The 18,824-nt window shown below is 36.9% G+C and overlaps 1 long non-coding RNA gene across 1 annotated transcript; it reads right to left on the minus strand.

The window, feature by feature from the left end:
- Positions 1-16,449: 16,449 nt before the first annotated feature.
- On the minus strand, positions 16,450-17,784 carry LOC147947670 (uncharacterized). The gene is made up of 2 exons (XR_015587220.1): positions 17,676-17,784; positions 16,450-17,400 (listed from the first exon to the last, which is right to left on the minus strand). It is a non-coding gene; the product is annotated as an uncharacterized LOC147947670 (long non-coding RNA).
- Between the last annotated feature and the right edge of the window lie 1,040 nt (positions 17,785-18,824).

An 18,824-nucleotide genomic window follows, 5' to 3' on the forward strand; every position in this document is an offset into this window, starting at 1 on the left:
TGGGTTTGGTTGCAGCTGATAGAGCAGATCTGTTGAGCAGAATGCGGTTGGCTCAGGAGTCGGATTTGGGGCTGGTGAATGCCTCAAAGGATGTTGACTCAGAGTATCAAGTTTTGGCTAATGGTACTATTCTGGTGCATGGGCGGATCTGTGTGCCCAAGGATGAGGAGTTGAGGCAGGAGATTCTGAGAGAAACTCATGCTAGCATGTTCTCTATTCATCCAGGAGCGACTAAGATGTACCGATATCTCAAAAGGTACTATCACTGGGTCGGGATGAAGAAGGACGTGGCTAGTTGGGTTGCAAGGTGCGATGTGTGTCAGCTAGTGAAGGCTGAGCATCAGGTACCTGGTGGTTTGCTGAAGAGTCTTCCCATTCCAGAGTGGAAGTGGGATATGATTACTATGGACTTCGTGGTTGGTTTGCCAGTGTCCAGGATGTTTGATGCTATTTGGGTCATTGTGGACCGGTTGACTAAGTCGGCACATTTTCTGGCCATTAAGAAGACTGGTGGAGCAGCAGTCTTGGCTAAGAAGTATGTGAAAGAGATAGTCAGGTTGCATGGGGTGCCAGCGAGTATTGTGTCTGATAGGGATTCCAAGTTCACTTTGGTGTTCTGGAGGGCATTTCAGGCAGAGATGAGTACAACTTATCATCCCCAGACAGATGGACAGTCAGAGAGGATGATCCAAACGTTGGAGGATTTGTTGAGGATGTGTGTGTTGGATTGGGGTGGCCATTGGGCAGATCACTTGAGCTTGCTAGAGTTTACTTACAACAACAGTTACTAGGCGAGTATTGGCATGGCTCTTGTTGAGGCTTGGTATGGGAGGCCGTGTCGTACACCGTTATGCTGGACTCAGGTGGGGGAGAGGAGCATGTACGAAGCAGATTTTGTTCAGGAGACCTCAGAAAAGATTCAGGTTCTAAAGCTGAACATGAAGGAAGCTCAAGATCGACAGAGGAGTTATGCCGATAAGAGGAGGAGAGATCTTGAGTTTCAGGTTGGAGATAAAGTGTACTTCAAGATGGCTATGTTGCGAGGTCCGAACAGATCATTGACTGAGACTAAGTTGAGTCTGAGGTATATGGGTCTGTTCAGAGTGATTGAGCGAGTTGGACCAGTGGCATATAGGCTGGAGTTACCTGAGGTTATGCGTGCATTTCATAAGGTTTTCCATGTGTCTATGTTGCGGAAGTATCTCCGTGAGGATGACTAGTTGTTGGGTAAGATCCCTGAGGATCTTCAGCCCAACATGACTTTGGAGGCGAGACCAGTGAGGGTTCTCGAGAGGAGGATCAAGGAACTTCGGAAGAAGAAGATTCCTTTGATGAGAGTCATGTGGGACTGTGATGGTGTGGAGGAGCAGACTTGGGAGCCAGAGGTGAGGATGAAGGCAAGGTTTAAGAAGTGGTATGAGAAGCAAGCCACGACTTGAGCTTGCCTAGCCTGGTCCCATCTGTAGTCCATGGCTGGAGCGGGAATGGAGTATTCCAGCCCATCTCTCTTGTTTACTCGGTCGCTTGGGGTGGTTAGTTGTGCGACTCAGTAACAAGATGAGGTGGTGTTTGGAGTACAAAATTTCCGCAAGGCAGTATTTTGGAGGAAAGTTTCTTGAATTAGAAGTTTCTATAAGTGAAAAGTTTCCAGAAGTGGTATGTGCTAAAAATGGAAAGTTTTATGTGATTTAGAATTTTTCCATTTTTGGTGGCGGAGAGCCTGAGAGAGGGCTTGTGTGGCCTTTGTGGCGGGCTGTTTAGCCATTGTGTGGCCTTTGTGGCGGGCTGTTTAGCCATTGTGTGGCTTTTGTGGCGGGCTGTTTAGCCATTGTGTGGCCTTCGTGCGGGCTGTTTAGCCATTGTGTGGCCTTCGTGGTGGGATGTTTAGCCATTGTGTGGCCTTCGTGGCGGGCTGTTTAGCCAGAGTGCCTGTTGAGGCGGTCCTTCAGGACAGATGGTCTTCGTGATGGTCTTTCGGGACGAGTGGTCTTGGTGGCGGTCCTGTTTATTACATTTGTAGGGCCTTTGTGGCGGTCCTGTTTAGGACATTTGTTTGGCCTTGGTGGCGGTCCTGTTTAGGACATTTGTTTAGCCTTTGTGGTGGTCCTGTTTAGGACATTTGTTTGGCCTTCGTGGCGGACTGTGGGGCAGTGAGATGACCCTTGTGTGGTCATGAGGTATTCCAGTGAGGGGATATGTGGTTGGTAGGACATTGTGTTGTCTTACGCGAGCCACAGGAAGGAAACCTGGTTAGGGATAGGACTCAGACGTGTTCAGAATTGTTTGCTCGCGAGTCTTGGGGGACTTCGGTTCTCCTAGTACCGCCATATTCTAAGACTTTGTGGCTTGGAAGTGTTGTTGGTATATCGACTTCGAATGACGATCCGAAGGCGCTCTGTAGGGTGACGACCTGAGAGACGAATATTGGATTTTTCCTTATACATTGTGGCATGCGGGTTTATGCCTGATGAGGAGCCAACATTATGGCATGCAGACTTAGGTCTGATGAAGAGCCAATTAAAACTCAAGGTTTAGACCTATGAGTAAAGGAAATTCCAAAAGTCGAGAGTAAATAACGCCTGGAGCGTGAGTATATCACCTAGAGGTGACCTTTCGTATATCGGTCAGAGGAGTGCGGGCCGTGGAGTCGGTAGGACATGAGTCCTTGGTTGAGTGTTGTTCGAGATTTGAGGACGAATCTATTTTGGTGGGAAAAATTGTAACGCCCGCGAACCAAAACTCCGCGTTTTGGGGGTGGGTGTCGATCGACACTCATGGGGTGTTGGTCGACACACTTATTTTCTGGTTCGACCAGATTGATTTAATTATCGATTTGAACCGGTTAGGTTTAGGAAAAACCATTGGACCGGGTTATATAAGGGAATTGTCGACCAGAAAGGGTTTTAGGAGTTTATTTTGTCTGTCGCTTTGTGGTTTTTGAGAGAAAAGGGAGAAAAGAGAGTTCTTGTGCTTTTGAGAGAGATTGGTGAGTTTTCTTGGCTTTTCTTGAGAGATCAAAGGCTAGGAAAGAGCTAGAGGCTTGTTAGGAGGGTGAGATTCTTTGTTGTGGTACAGAATCTTCCTGTAAAGAGGTGAGTGCATGACCATGGCTAATCTAAGCCCTTGTTTTCCTTGTTCTTGCTTGTTTGTTGTTGTTTTGTGTGTTTTTCTTGCTGGGGATTGGATTATACAGGTTCCTAATGATGTTTCCGGCATGGGTTTTGAGTATTGGGGATTTAGAGGAGATTGGGAAGCGATATTCGACTCTCGGCTTCGTGCGGATCGCAGTTGCAGGTGGAGTGTCGATCGACACCACTTGGTGTCGGTCGACACCAGCAAATAGGCATCGATCGACACTGTGGGGTAGTGTCGGTCAACACCAATGCCAGTGTCGGTCGACACTAGGCTGGTGTCGGTCGACACCTCCCTTCCAGTGAGACGATGTTCGTTTTTCTGGTTTGTGTGTTTTGTTTGTTGATTGTTTGGAACATTGGATTCATTGTTGCTTGTGTGTATAGCCCAGTAGATGGGAGGATTGTCTCACTGAGTATTTATCAAATACTCATGCATTTCAATTTGTGTTTGTGGTGCAGGTAAAGGCAAAGTGTAATCATGGAATCAAGGCAATGAAGAGGAAGATGTTCTAGGGACTCGATTGGGTGTTGTCTGGCGTTGCTAGGTTGCTAGAGTTGGGTCTTTAGAACTTGCTAGGTTGCCGGTTCTTTGGTTCCCTGTTGTTTGACATTGAAATGGTTAGGATTAGTTATTGGTTATTCTATTATGGATTGTTATTGGATTATTGGTTATGTTGGTTATTTAATTGGTATTGTTTTTCCGCTGTTGTTTGTGATTGTGGTTAGGTGGATAGTGGATATGGGACCACTAGTCATAGTTATTTATTTTATTATTATTTATTATTAAAAAACGGTCTGGTCGTTTCAAAACATGTCGTTTTTATAACCCATCTACTATATAACCATATTATATAATATTTTAAACTTTTTTCATTTAACATATTCGTAATATTTTAAAATTTTATGAATCTTATATATATTAATTATAATATTTAAATAAATGTGAATCGAAGTTTTTCTTACGTTAAGAATCAAAGCTTACAGGTTTTGGAAAACAAAATAGAAATCAAATTTTTGTTTTTTTTTTGTTTGCAAATGATATCTAGATAGAATATCCTCAATACATAGTAGAAAGTGTGATTAATATATCATAGTTTATGTTTCCATATTGATTTTTCTGTAATTTTTTTAGTTGGAATGAATTGTAAAATATTTAGGAAACAAAATCTAAAGTAATGCTATTTTTTGAATTTTTTTTAGAGATTATCTTTGTAAATAAGTACAAATAAAAGGGTAGAACCCAAAATGTACTTCTAAAATGTATTTATAGCTTACTATGATATAGCTTACAAGTGATAAAGTTAAGATCCGGTAGATCACAAGTAACAAAATGTCTTGGAACATTGTACACACCAAATATCCAAATCACATTAAGAGAAAACTCAAGTTCCAAAATAAGCTATAAGCTAGAGTAGAATCAAACAATATTACACTGTGTAATTGAGGGCAGAAACATAATAGAGAGAAATAAAATATTTTATTGAAAAAGAGAACATGTGAAGAGAACTTGAAAGAGCTTGTTGGTTTGTGCAGCAGTAGTTACTATTTCCATAATAACTCTAAAGAGTCCATGGACCAATATGATACAACCATCAAACATTAAATCTTCACTTTTGCATAGTTTCTTTAATCACTAAAATTGTTGGCTTAAAAAACATTTTGAATAAAAAATAAATTACAACAAAAACTTTTGAATAAAGAAAAGAACTATTAAAAGAAAAAGTGATGGCGATTTGGTTTCTCTCTTGGTGGTTGAATTTTGTCTCTCCGGAGTCGGTTATTGATAGTTTCGTCGACGTTGAGGGGCTTTCCCCACTCTGTGTTCGTGCGACAATTATCTCCACGGAGTGGTTTCCCCTTTGTGATGCTCCCTTGGCGGTTTCGATGAAGAATCTGTTCTATAATTACCAAAATTTGGATCTGCGATTTCTCCATTCTTATCTATCGAATTCTTCTATAATACTCTCATTTCAATATCTTCGCTTCAAAATTCTAAGAATGGCTGATAATCTACGACGAGCAGTGCAGGACATCAACTTGGGTGCTGATGATGCCCCGCTAGCCATTCCGGAAGTTGTGGTGGCCAATGCTGCCGTGGAGAACCGTTTCATCCTTATCGGTCGGCCAGTCATGCCACGCAGCCAGAATGTGCGTGCAATAATTGCGTCTATGCCCAAAATTTGGGGTAAGGCTTGTGTCGTCCATGGTCGTATGGTTGGTGGTAATCACTTTCAATTCATATTTCCTACCGAAGGTGAATTGGAACTGGTTCTCCACCGTGGTCCCTGGGCTTTTAATGACCGCATGTTGATTCTCCAACGCTGGTACCCCAATGAAAATCCCCCACTCATTGATTTTATGCCTTTCTGGTTTCAAATCCGTGAAATCCCATTCCAATTCCTCAACCTCGAAGTCATCTCTTACATTGGTCGATCCATTGGTAATCTTCTGGATGTTCACTATGATGCGGACGCTGCTGCTAGAGTTGAATTTGTTCGAATCCAAGTCCACTGGGACATCATCCGTCCACTCCATTTCCAACGTCAAATTCAATTTCAACAAGGCGTCAATACACTCCTGCGTTTCCGTTTCGAATGTCTCAGGGGTTTTTGCGAGGTATGTGGAATGCTAACTCATGACATTGGTGCCTGCATTCTGTAAAATGGTGCTGAGGAGCACCTTGATGACAATGATGACGATGAAGACCCCGACCATCCTACGAACAATGCCAACCATGGTGTTTTCATCCGTGAGATTGCAGAGGATGACCCGATTCCTGAAGATGTCTAAGGACTACCTGTTCCAGATGCCCATTTTTAGGTAGATCTTATTGCTAACCACAATGAACATCAAGCTCCAACCCATGCCATCCTGATATCAGTTGTGCCACAAGAAGTCAGAACCACAACTCATGAGGATTTCTACGCCATCATGAATGTCAGAGGCAAACGGAAGAGAGATGAATCATCTGATCCTGCTGAGAGGATGGAAAGCTCCAAAGTCAAAAACTTTGAAGTTGGTGAAGGTAGCTGCCCAGGAGAGAATAACAGTCCCCTTGATCTTGACAGAGACGCGGTGGGCCCTATACCACCACTTCCCCCATGAGGACAGACGCTTGAAACTGTAGAGGATTAGGCAATGACCTCGCAGTTCGACGTCTAAAGGAGATTAAAAAAGACTTTCTCTCCAGACATCATTTGCCTCTTTGAAACAAAACAAGGAGAGGACAATGTTCGAGACATAGTTGCAGAGTTAGGATATGACCGAGTTGTAACAGTCCCTCATCTGTGTTTAAGTGGTGGAATCACTCTACTTTGGAATAGTTGTATTTTTGTATTCGTTCTTTCCCAATTCCCAAACCTTGTAGATACGCATGTTCAAATTAATGGATTTGGTTTTTATTTGTCATGTGTTTATGGTAATCCAAATCCATCTTTAAGACACTTGGTTTGGGAAAGATTAGAACGAATTTGATATCTTGTGTTTTTATGTGATTTTAAAGCTTAATTCTTCATTGTTTTGTGCATATTCCTGACCATTTAGGTTGTTTAAGTTGCATTTTGCATCAAGTTTAGTATCTAAGGTGTTGGAGTAGAGATGTACAAGGAAAGTTTGCTTTGGAGCCAAATAAGGCAAGAATTAGCAATAAAATGGAAGACACACATTTGGATGCACATAAGATGATTGATGATTCGGAACAAGTCTGTAGTCCCTCAAATATCGACTCGTATTAAGACCTTTCCTCGGGATTTAGCGCTAGAGTTCTTCATCAAAGTTATTGGACATAGAGTAAGCTTTACAATGGAGGTGATTTCAGGCCAATCGGATGTGCTTGTAAAGATGTATGGATCCATGGATCTATGTGTCTATATAGATCTTGTTCCTGGATTAACGAAAATGTGCAAAAGCTCTGTTTGCCTCTGCCATTCTATGAGTCTCTTCCTTTTTGCGTATGGCTTCGCCATTCCTTTTGGCAACATCCACTAATTCAGAACTTAATTTGAAAGCCATATTTCAACTCGTACGTTTTTGGGATGCCCCTAATAACCAACGAATGGCAAGTGCTTTTCCTTGCGTGGAGCCTATTTCAATGGGAACTTGATGAGTTGACCCGCCTACACGTCTTGCTTTTACTGCTATATCGGGAGTTACTCCACGTATTGCTTGACGTAAAACAGATAGTGGATTTGTTTCTGTTTTTTGTTGAATCTTTTTCAAGGCTCGATAGATAATTTCATAAGCCAATGATTTTTTTTCGTGTTTCAGAATACGGTTAACCAACATGTTAACTAAACGACTTCAAGCATGGCCAGCTCCCATAGTGTGACGGGCGGTGTGTACAAGGCCCGAGAACGAATTCACTGCCGTATAACTGACCGGTGATTACTAGCGATTCCGGCTTCATGCAGGCGAGTTGCAGCCTAGAATCCAAACTGAGGACGGGTTTTTGGAGTTGGCTCACCCTCGCGGGATCGCGACCCTTTGTCCCGGCCATTGTAGTGAGTGGGTCAGTCGTCCTCCTCATTGTAGATCTTTCCTACGTTTGAAAACGAATTGCCGCCAATCATTCATATATAATTCTTATATCGATCAATTAATCCCAGACTTGAACGAACTTCATACTTCAATAATCGACCGTTTGGTCGATCATAGGATCAATCGACTTGTGCTGGACTTGACAAGACTTCCAAGACTTAATCGATCGACCAAGCAATCGACCAATGGTCGATCAAAACGGAGGAACGATCGACCGGTTGGTCGATCAGTCGGTAGATCGTGCACTGTTTTTGGAACCAGAACCCGGTTTGTTCCGGTTATCTCTAATTTATTTAATTCCAATTCGGTTTGTTCCTGTTTAGTTTCTTATTTTTCTATAAAATACACTAACTCCTCATGAGGAGAAACCATCTTTTGTTTTATCTTTTGTTTTAACCATTTTACTTTCAAGTTTTTAATAGTAATTCCTCTTTTATCTTCTCTAATCTACAATCTCTAATTATGATTTCGCAAATATCAAACATCTACCTTTGTGTGATCATAACTATGAGTGAGTAGATCTTTTAAAACTTTGGGCTTGGTAGATTAGGGAGATAAATGATTGATATTTGATGTCTAGGGCTTTATTTAGGTGATTCCTTTCTTGTTTGGTGATTATAATGCTAGATTAACCTTGATCAAGTTGATTCTAGATATTAGGACTTCTATGCCCAGAAGGTGTTTGATGAAATTCCTGAACCAAACTATTCAAGAGCTTTGCATTCCTAACCAATGAAATTTGATGATTAGGGTGTTTAGTGGTATAAAGACTTGATTTTAATGCATGCTTATCTTGTGATTGTCTTTGGAAATTGTTGATGATTGCTTGATTTGCATAGAATATTTATCATGGAAGTGAATTGATTTACATAAGTGTTCTAAGCCTAAGGATTATTCTTGATTGTTTGCTTAGACATCTAAGATTGATTAGCTATCTCCCAAGTCATTACCCTTGCCCAAGGTTCATTTGTTTTATCTTGATTTTAAAACTATTCTTAGTTGTGTGTTTGCTTGCTTTGAGTTTGTTTGTTTGCTTTATTTTAAAGTTTCTTCTAGTTGGTTGTTACATAAAACAAACCCTTTCTTATTAGCTTAGATTTATGTAATGATCGTGCACTATGTTAAAACAGTAGAAGGTGTATTCCCTAGTGTGTTGATCATTGCAAACTGATGTTCGATAATTTAATTGATAAAAATACTACATCAGGATTGCAGTAAATAGAAATGGTCCTTGGATATCTGTAGCCTGTAGGTGACTTTAACGAAATCAAGAAAAACACTGAGAAACGAGGAGGCCCCCCCACGGCCTGAATGCTCCTTCTTATATTTTCGGAAGATGATCCAAGTCTTTGATTTTCAAGATCTTAAATATTGTGACACCCTGTTTCAGAGACTTGCGGAAAGGTTTAAAAGAATTGATTTTGCCACCTATGTCACCAAAGTGCACTTATCTTTTTGGTCAAAGGTCCTGAGAGAACTCCACAATTAAGCGTGCTTATGCTCGAGTAGTCCCAGGATAGGTGACCTTTCGGGAAGTGACTGTCGGAACTGTGCGAGTGAGAACAAAACACAGGGAAAGATCATGTGGCGATTTGTAAGGACGGTAACAAGTTTTTAAAGCCTCCCGGACGTAGCAAATCGGCCGTCGAATATGGATCGGCTCACGGGCCTAGTGAGAGGATGTGAGGCCCATTAAAGAAGTTGGGCCTATAGACTGGGATTGGACATGGGGCCCACTGAGAGGTGGCAGTCGGAGCGTTACAAAATACCGGTAATCCTTTCTCTTGGGTAGGAAAGCGTTATAGCCATGATGTTGCCTAATGTTTAGATCGCACAATTGTAAATTCTGAGTGGTTAGCTCAATATCCAGCTTCGCATGTGGAATTTTTGTAACTCATTGAGTCAGACCATAGACCGGTCATCACCACCATCTCCAACGACTTTACTCCACGAAAATATCACTTTTACTTCGACTCAAGAATGGTAAATAAAGAAGGCTTCAGTGATGCAGTACATAAAGGTTGGAAAACTCGGAGACCAGGGCAAGCAATGTGTCTTCACTCTCGGTTACAAGAATGCAGACGATCCATTTCCATATGAAAAAAGGAAATAGATCAAATTCTCAGGAAGAAATAGGTATACTGAAGAAACTAATCGACCAAGCTCATACTAATTAATGGATCTCCTACACATCAAATCCGTGATTTATGACTAAAACTTAGTTGTGCCTACAATGAAGAAGAGGAGTTTTGGAGAATCAAAAGCCGTAAGACTTGGTTAGCCAGTGGTGACCGTAACACCAAGTATTTCTTTGCCACTGCAAAAAGCCATACTGCTCGAAACAAATTGTACTCTATTCTTGATGACGAGAGAATAGAGCATTGTGGAGATAATCAGATTGGAAAGGTAGCATAATCCTACTTCACAAAGCTTTTTAAGAGTGAGTTGTCACCGCAAAACACGTGGTAATATCTAGGAATCTATGTTGTTATCTTGCATTTGTGTATTCATCTTTTTTTATATTCTACCTGTCCTGCAAATTAATAGAAATAATAATAATATTGTGAGAAATTTATTAACCCCAAAAATCTTAGTTATTATGCATAAGAAACTTTGTTAACACTTCAAAGTCAAAGATTGCATAGTATGCATTATGAAATTGAGAAACGAAACAAAATTCAAGAAACGACGACGAAAACACGTGGTAATATCTAGGAATCTTTTTATATAGTTGCTTCGATTAGACAACAAATAAATTATCTTCGAGACTTGTTTAAGAACAACGATGTGTCAAACAAAAGTTTATTAAAACAAAGAAGAAAAATTTACCAAGAAAAACAAAGGTAGTTGAAATTATTTTGTTCGGTAAAAAATATGTTATCATCTCTTTGCTTATATAGAGGGGTGTATTTACATTCATTTTCCTTTTAGGATTAACAAATTGTTTTTTTAATATAATAAGATTATAATTATCTTATGCATTGCTTTACTAAGCTTGGAAACTGTGATTTCTGATCGTTAATATTAACATGTGTCACGATCTGATGAGTTACTAAATTAGATATGTGATTTCTGATTGTTAAAATTGACATGTGTCACGATCTGATTAGTTACTAACTTGGATATTTAATTGTTAAAACTAAGACATGTAAATCCGTGAGCAAACGAGCCAAAGAGTAAAGTTATCTTCCACACTTGATTCTCCGGTTTTAGTTTTACTAGACGCTGTGTTTAGTCTTTTCACAATCGTAGAAAAAGAAAGTTAATGAATATGTGTACGAGAAACATTCAGATTTATTGATTCGTCGTAACTTAGACACAAGAAGATGCATTCTTCTATTGATAACAATAAGATGATATATCGAGCCCCCGATGTTGTATTATCATTGTGGACCACCAGATTTATCGTTATAAAGAAAGTTTTGTTGGTGGTCTTGGGTCTATTTCATGACCCAGTTAAAAGTGTTTTTTTGTGTTTTAATTTCTAGTTTTATCTTTTGATATGCGTCTCCATTAATATTAAGTACATTTCCAACTCCACTTTATTTTAGAGTCAAAGCTCTATTACAGAACAACATTTCCTCTAATACTATTCTATATCTTACTTCAAAATTGCTCTATATATAAAGTAACTCTATTCTCATCTCTATTTTCTTACACTAACTCTATTTTAGAGTCAAGCATTGAATAACAGTTTATTTAAAATTACTCTATATTAGAGTAAAAAATAGAGATTTACATTGGAGACTTGATATATTTAGTAATATATATATATACTAGATAAGGTCTGCGTAATAACGCGGGTAAAATTTTAAAAAATTATTGAGAATAATTAAGTAGTAATAGACATGTTTTTAGATTTTATCTTGTAACATTTTAATATTGAATATGAACTTCTCATATTTCATTTTAATACTCTCTCAGTTCTATTATATAAGAGTTTGAAGGCTTTTTGCATTATTTTATAATATTTTCTCAAATTTTTATGTACAATTTTTATTAATATAACAATTTATGACTATTTGAACTATGCAATATATTTTTCGGAAAAACGATCTATTTTACCACAAAAAGTATCACATCAAGTTATATAGAGCTCAATCTTTGATCAACAGAAGAAAATCATTATGTTCTTTTTTTTTCTTTTAATTTGTTTTAATTAATTTAATTTGGTTTAAATTAGGTTATATTTGTTTTATTAATATATTTAGTTGGTTCAGTAAATAGTGAACCGAGCAAAACCGATGTTTGTGGGTAATTAGGTGAAAACTATGTTTCAAAGGAGATATAGATCTTGAACTATGGAGTCTGAGAAATATAGATTGAGAAATATTTTCTCGGAGATATATAGTACGTGGTAATAGATTGAGCTCTATCTGGCTTGATATGATATTCTCTTGGAGAAATATATCGTTTTCCGTATATTTTTCTTATTGGTTGAAGCTTTATAAATGACACAATATTTATTGTTTATTAATTTTTGTGTTTTTATCCAAAAACTCTTATAGGACATGGACTACCATTTAAATATCTATAACATCGTAATAAACCATATTGTAGGTTTAATTATACATTTCATCTTAATCCATAGAACTAAATATTTTATATCAAACACAATTAATAAATCATATCAAGTCTATATCTTAGTAAGAATTGAAAATATAAATAAAAATTAACAAAATATAATTAGCAAAAAAACTGAATCAACATATTTAAGATATATTTGTTAAGTTGTTATCTCATAAGTACTAATTTTAACTCATTTAAGAATCAATTTTAAATAAGTGAAAGTTATAAAATAAAAACATATATAAAGATATATAGACATTATCATCAAATTAATGAAGATTCATTCCTATAAATTATAATATATTTCGTATTATCTTATGTTTTAACATATGCATTAGAAAAATACATGTGTTCAAATTATAAAATCAAACATAAAAAATATGAATAATATTCTTGAATCAATTTTTTTTGAAATGATACATATTAATATTTGAAATTTTTTTAATCTAAAATAAATTTCATCGTTAGACATTTAGTTTAGTAATCACATTTAACTATCTATTTCATCGTAAAATCATAATTCACTTCTTCATGTATTAGAGTTAAAATTTTAATTAAAAAACTAATATGAGCATCATATGAGATAATATGTATATTGGTTAGTATTTTAAATTTAACAATAAACAATCAGTAAAAAAATCAGTTAACATCCACAAAAAAATTTGGAAATTCAAAAATATCCTAAATATTATTCTACTATATGTCGTAATTTCATAAGTAATACTTTTGTCAGTTTTCATCAATTAACCAAAAATCATTCCTACAAACTCAGTTTTTCTATTTTTCTTTCATGTTTCTCATATTACTACATACATTAAAATCTTTAAAATAAAATATGTAAAACTATACTAATACACATCATGTATTGAATTTTTTTTAAAGTTCATTACTCTTTCAAGGTTTTGTGTGCTTACTTACAATAAAAATTTATATTACAACGATAAATACAATTTATATTCGACTAAAATTATGTTAAATAACTTATGTTATTCTTTTTAACTTTGTTATTCATTATTTATTGATTAATATACATGTTTAATTAATTTCGTTTTTGTTAACACATGTCAAATTTTATTGAGAACACACGTATAATATAATTAGAAAGTATATTGATTTTGTTAGTTTTCCTTTTTGATTTAGAAAATATTTTTCTTATAATATAAACATGTAAAATTCTGTAAATAAAGTTAGACACGTGTCATGATCTAATCAATATATTTAACACGTGTCACGATCTTGTTAATTAGTAATTTTGTCATCAAAGTTTATATAATAAGATATATATATATATATATTAAAAAACCCAAGGAAAAAAAAAGAAAAAAAGAACCTATGTTATATAGTAGTAACATAACTATATCATAATGGAACCAAATCTATATTGCTGTGTTTAAAAAGGAACTAGAGTATTGGCCTCTTTCCAAATTAAAGTAAGAAACGAGAAATCTAGGAAGTGTTAAAAAGAAGAAAAGAGAAAGCTATCAAGAAGACAAATACACAAAATATCATTGTCTTGCTAAACCTGTCTGCTCTGCTCTCAAGTCTATGTCTAGCTAAACCTGTCTGCTCTCAAGTCTCACTATAATATCAAAAAAAAAGTGATAAAAGCAATGTATAAAGAAGCTACAAAATCCAAGAGATGAATTTGCTGCTTTTCTGGCATGTGGCTGCGTCAAATTACACTCTCTTGAACAATCATCTTGACTTGTGCCAAAACAGAATTGATTCTTTTCGTAGCATAGTTGATGACGTGCATTGTTTGGTTTTGATGTCCACCTCTGGGTTCTCTGTCACTCGTATTTTCCCCTGTACTAATAACAACAACAACAACAACAGTACTCAGGGATTGAACAAAAGATAAAAAACACTACTAAAAGCTCAATCTCTGTGCCACCACAACAACAACAATAATCAGTTCTGGATCTTAAAACATACTTGGAAACCTTCAAGAGCTCAATCTCGATCTGCTTTTCAACTTCCCTTCTTAGTTTCTTTTTAAACGAAACAAGTCTCAACGATAATTTTTCAACAGCCCTGAGCAATGGTATTTGATCAATTTATGAAAGATCATAACATCAATAGTCGAATAATAAGAAAATAGAGTTCATTTATACCATCCCAAGCTATCGTACGTCCACATCCATAATGACTGTTCCTGCTCATTTTCTAGAAAAAAACATCAGAAACCAGAAAAAATAACCTCAAAGTTAGCAGAATCCTACGTATCAGAAATAAAATCTGGTATGTTTGTTTAACCATATCAGCTTATTAATCTAGTATGTTTGTTTAACCATATCAGCTTATCACTGTAGCGATGTTTGGTCTGTTCAATCTGGTTTTTCTTAAATGAATCAAGTTGTTTCTTATCCTAATGGTTACAATTGTTTATTTTGCTTTTATTGCAGGATACATTTAGACTATCATTTGAGGATGATGACATTGACTTGATATTAGAGGAAGAAGAACGTATGTATTCTGCAATACAAGAAGTTTATGGAGTTAATACTAATAGAGAGATGCAAGGAACAGATGGAGGTTGGCGTCGGGTGCAACGATTTATGTTTGAGTCTGAGAAATAGTGTTTTAATATTCTACTTATGAATGTTTCTGAGTTTATGTCATGTGTTATTTAAGAAATATAAACTTGAAGAATTATGCCATGTCTATCTTCAAGAGAGTGTAGCAATGTTTATTGAAATGGTGGCACAAGATGTAACGGTCCGGTCTTAGCTGAAAGATATCAACATTCTTTAGATACAGTAAAAAGAAAGCTATATGATGCTTTTATGGGTTCTATTGAAGCTTGCAGCATATATAGTTAAGCCATCCAGAGGTGAGTTTGCAAAACCTAGTCCTAAATTAGTAAACGATGGTAGGTATTGGCCTTTTTTTTGAAAACTGCATTGGTGCTTTGGATGACACTCATATATATATGTTCGCCCTCCATCTAATAATGCGGAAGCATATAGAGATAGAATATCTGAACCAACAATAAATGCTCTAGTGATATGTAACTTCAACATGAAATTTATATTTCCTTATGTTAGAGTTCCTGGTAAAGCATATGACACCAAGGTGTTAACACATTGTGCTACTCATGAACCTTCCTTCCCACATCCACCAGATGGAAAGTACTATTTAGTAGACTCAGGTTACCCAACTAGAACCGGTTATCTAGGGACTCATCGTAAAGCTAGGTACCATCTTGATCTGTTTGCAAAGGGAGAACTACCAACTAGCACTAGAGAGCTGTTTAACCGTAAACATTGTAGTTTGTGTTCTATGATAGAGAGAACATTTAGTGTCTGGAAAGCGAAGTTGAGGATTTTAGATAGGAAACATCCTAAGTACGTATGAGCTGAAAAGTGGATAAAGATTGTGACAACAACTATGGCACTTCACAATTTTATTCGAGATTCACATTATGAAGACCGTGATTTTGCTTATTGGGAGGTGGTAGATGATTATGAGAATCATGGTGACCAAGCTGTAGAAAATGAAGAAGAAGGTAACATTGAACATAATTCATACATTCCAACTGGTGATAGAGTAATGGAGACTCTCTATGATGTTATAACTGAAAAGATAGGGAGAGGATGTCAACTTCCATATTAGCATCACAACAGTTTCACAAAAGACTATGATACTACAGTTATTTCAATGTTGATGACTCTTGTTTGGTTTTGATTCTTGTTTGGTTTTGATGGGAATTTATGATGAGTTCTGATTGTTGCAGGGAACCATAGCATTATGATGAGTTCTGATTGTTGCAGCCTTGCAGGGGATGAGTTCAATGTTCGTGATCTCATGGCTTATGATGAGTCATGAGTTCAGTGGTGACTCCTTTTAAATTGTCGATTGTGTTCGAACTCTCAACTTCCAACGTTATTTACGTATTTTTTAATCATGTATGTGTGTACTTTTAAATTAAAATCATTTTTCAAAGTTATCTCATGTTGATTATCTTACATTAAAATTATTTTTTGTGTTATTTTAGAAATGATATACATATTTAATGTGTTTAGTATTATTTTAGAAATGTTGAGTGGTGTTAATTGATATAATTTTAGAAATGTTAGATCAAAATATTTTTTATAGTGTATTTTTAAATTATAAAATATGAAAATATTTCTAAATGTTTATTGGATGTTTATTAAATTTAGTACCAAAATTATTTAACTATAAATATAACTAAAACCACTAAACAACAAAATGAAATGTTTTTGGTCATTTTTCATATATTGTATCTGGATACCAATACCAGATTACAAAACAGATACAATTTCTGGATGAATAAACCAAAACTACAAACAAATATCATTCAGATGATGCGTCCAAATACTAAATCCAGATATTCTGTCTAGTTCACAAAATACCTAAAGGCAGAGTGCCCTGAAGACTGCTCTCACATATGTCATGACTGCCTTTGCTTTTCAGGATCTCGCAGTTGACACCATGCCTTATATATAGATCTTTCAGACAGTCCCGGATTCTCATCATCATCCCCACGCACCTTATCATCATCATCCCCACCGCTTCTCATCATCATCCCCTCCCACCTTATCATCATCATTCCCACTGTCAGGAGCGAGTTTATGATGCATGACGACGAAGGGAACATGTTGATAAGGAATGAGAGCTTTTACAAAGCGCCGTGTGTAAAGAGCCCTATCAGCGTGATTGAGCAAAATGTACCAGTGTAATATCCATTGTGATGCGTCGGCCATGGGCAACATCGGTCTAAAGATGTTACACACATAATTTCCAATAATCTTTCTGTTACCCACTCTCCACACTTGTGGATGGGGGTGATGGCTGCAATGAAAGTCCAGATACAAAAATGTTGACGAGGGTCCAGGTCTGTGTTAAAACGTTCTTGCTGATTCCTTGGATCCATAGACAGAATTAGATGATCGCTTCTGAGATCCACAATGCCAGGATTTGCGTCCGCTAAAGGTCCAGCCGAAAGAAGATCAAGAACTTTTAGCAAGACAAGATCTTGAAGTTCTTTATGAGTATAGAGATCATAAAAACAGTGGGGGTCTAGCGCAAAGACGTCATGAATAGCTTGCTGGAGATGTTCTTGAATGCAATAGTTGAGACCAGGTTCCGTACCTTGTCGGCAACACCACAGAGAGCACTGAGAAATCATGTTGTTCATCTACCAAGTGGAATCACTAATTAATACACAAACCAAAGAAAATAACCATAACCTAAATTCAGAGTAAGATTGGGAAGATACAAAAGAAATCGAATAGAATATATACACATCACGATAAAAACCCTAGATTCACAATCCTTAAGCTAAACACAGGATAATCTTGGATCATGGGGTTGGGAAACCCTAGATTGGATCAGCATCAAACAAACCCAAACCGTAGGCTATATAAGATCAAAACTCGAAACAAAACAAATTAATTAAGAAACCGAGATCACCTTTGGAAGATTGGATGTCTTCTCCGACGATTTCTGAGTGCTCTAAAAAGAGAAGACGGGAAAGAGAAGAGATTAAGCTTTGGCGACCAAATTTATAAAACGATAAATTTAAATTTAATGTTTATTAAAAAATCGCTCCCGATGTTTTTTTTTTTTTTTTCTTTCCAATGTTTTTATTAAGATCCAAAAATAAGGTCTGAGTTTACAACAGGGTACAAAAACATTGGACATACATTAAACAGAGCATATAATTGATTACTGTCAACTGCCATTTTGCTTAAGATATCTGCACATGAATTCTGCTCTCGAAATGTGAAAGTGAATCATATAGCGGTAAATCTTGAGCACCACGCCATAATAGTATTCAAATAGTGTTGTAAGCGAGGATTTGTCATCTTATTATTGAGTAATCTGGTAATGGTGGAGTTGTCACCTTCGAAGTCTACAACACGATATCCTAACCCCCATGATGATTGAATTGCCCATATGAGTGATGTACATTCAGATTCTTCAATGGTAGCTCGTCCTTGGAATTTTCCCATTCCTGCTTCAAGAAAAGCACCAGTTGTAGTACGGAGGATCCATCCAAGACCTGAATTGCGATCTCCGTCATGGTGGGAGGCATCATAGTTACATTTAACCCATCCTTGGTCTGGTGGAGTCCATTTTGTACCTTGTGATCTGGCTCTGTGAACCTCATGTCCTTCGTCTGATTGTGGAGACGTATTGGTAATCCATTCCTCTACATCAGAAAGTATTTGCGTGCTGATGACGTTTTGGTCCATCATTTTGTGGTTGAAAACCAGATTGTTACGACTCTTCCATAAGTACCACAACAACCAGAACGGAGCATAACTACTAATTTGAGGGAGGCTATGGTCCTGATGGATGTTGAAGAGGTACCTGAGTTTGTTATCTACTGCAATAGCCGGATCTGATAGCATTGTGGTAGAGATTCCTAGTGTTCTCCAGATCGCAATAGAATTAGTGCATGAGAAGAATAGGTGTTCACTCGTTTCCAGTTCCGTACAGCAGATGGAGCAGTACGGGATGACATGAATGTTTCTGCGTCTTAGGTTATCAGCAACGCCTAAAGCTCTTGAAGCCATTCTCCAAAGAAAATGCTTAAGTTTTGGACTAATATCCAAT

This window comes from Camelina sativa, chromosome 3 (assembly GCF_030686135.1).
Source record: "Camelina sativa cultivar CO46 ecotype springtype chromosome 3, ASM3068613v1".
Classification (NCBI taxonomy): domain Eukaryota; kingdom Viridiplantae; phylum Streptophyta; class Magnoliopsida; order Brassicales; family Brassicaceae; genus Camelina; species Camelina sativa.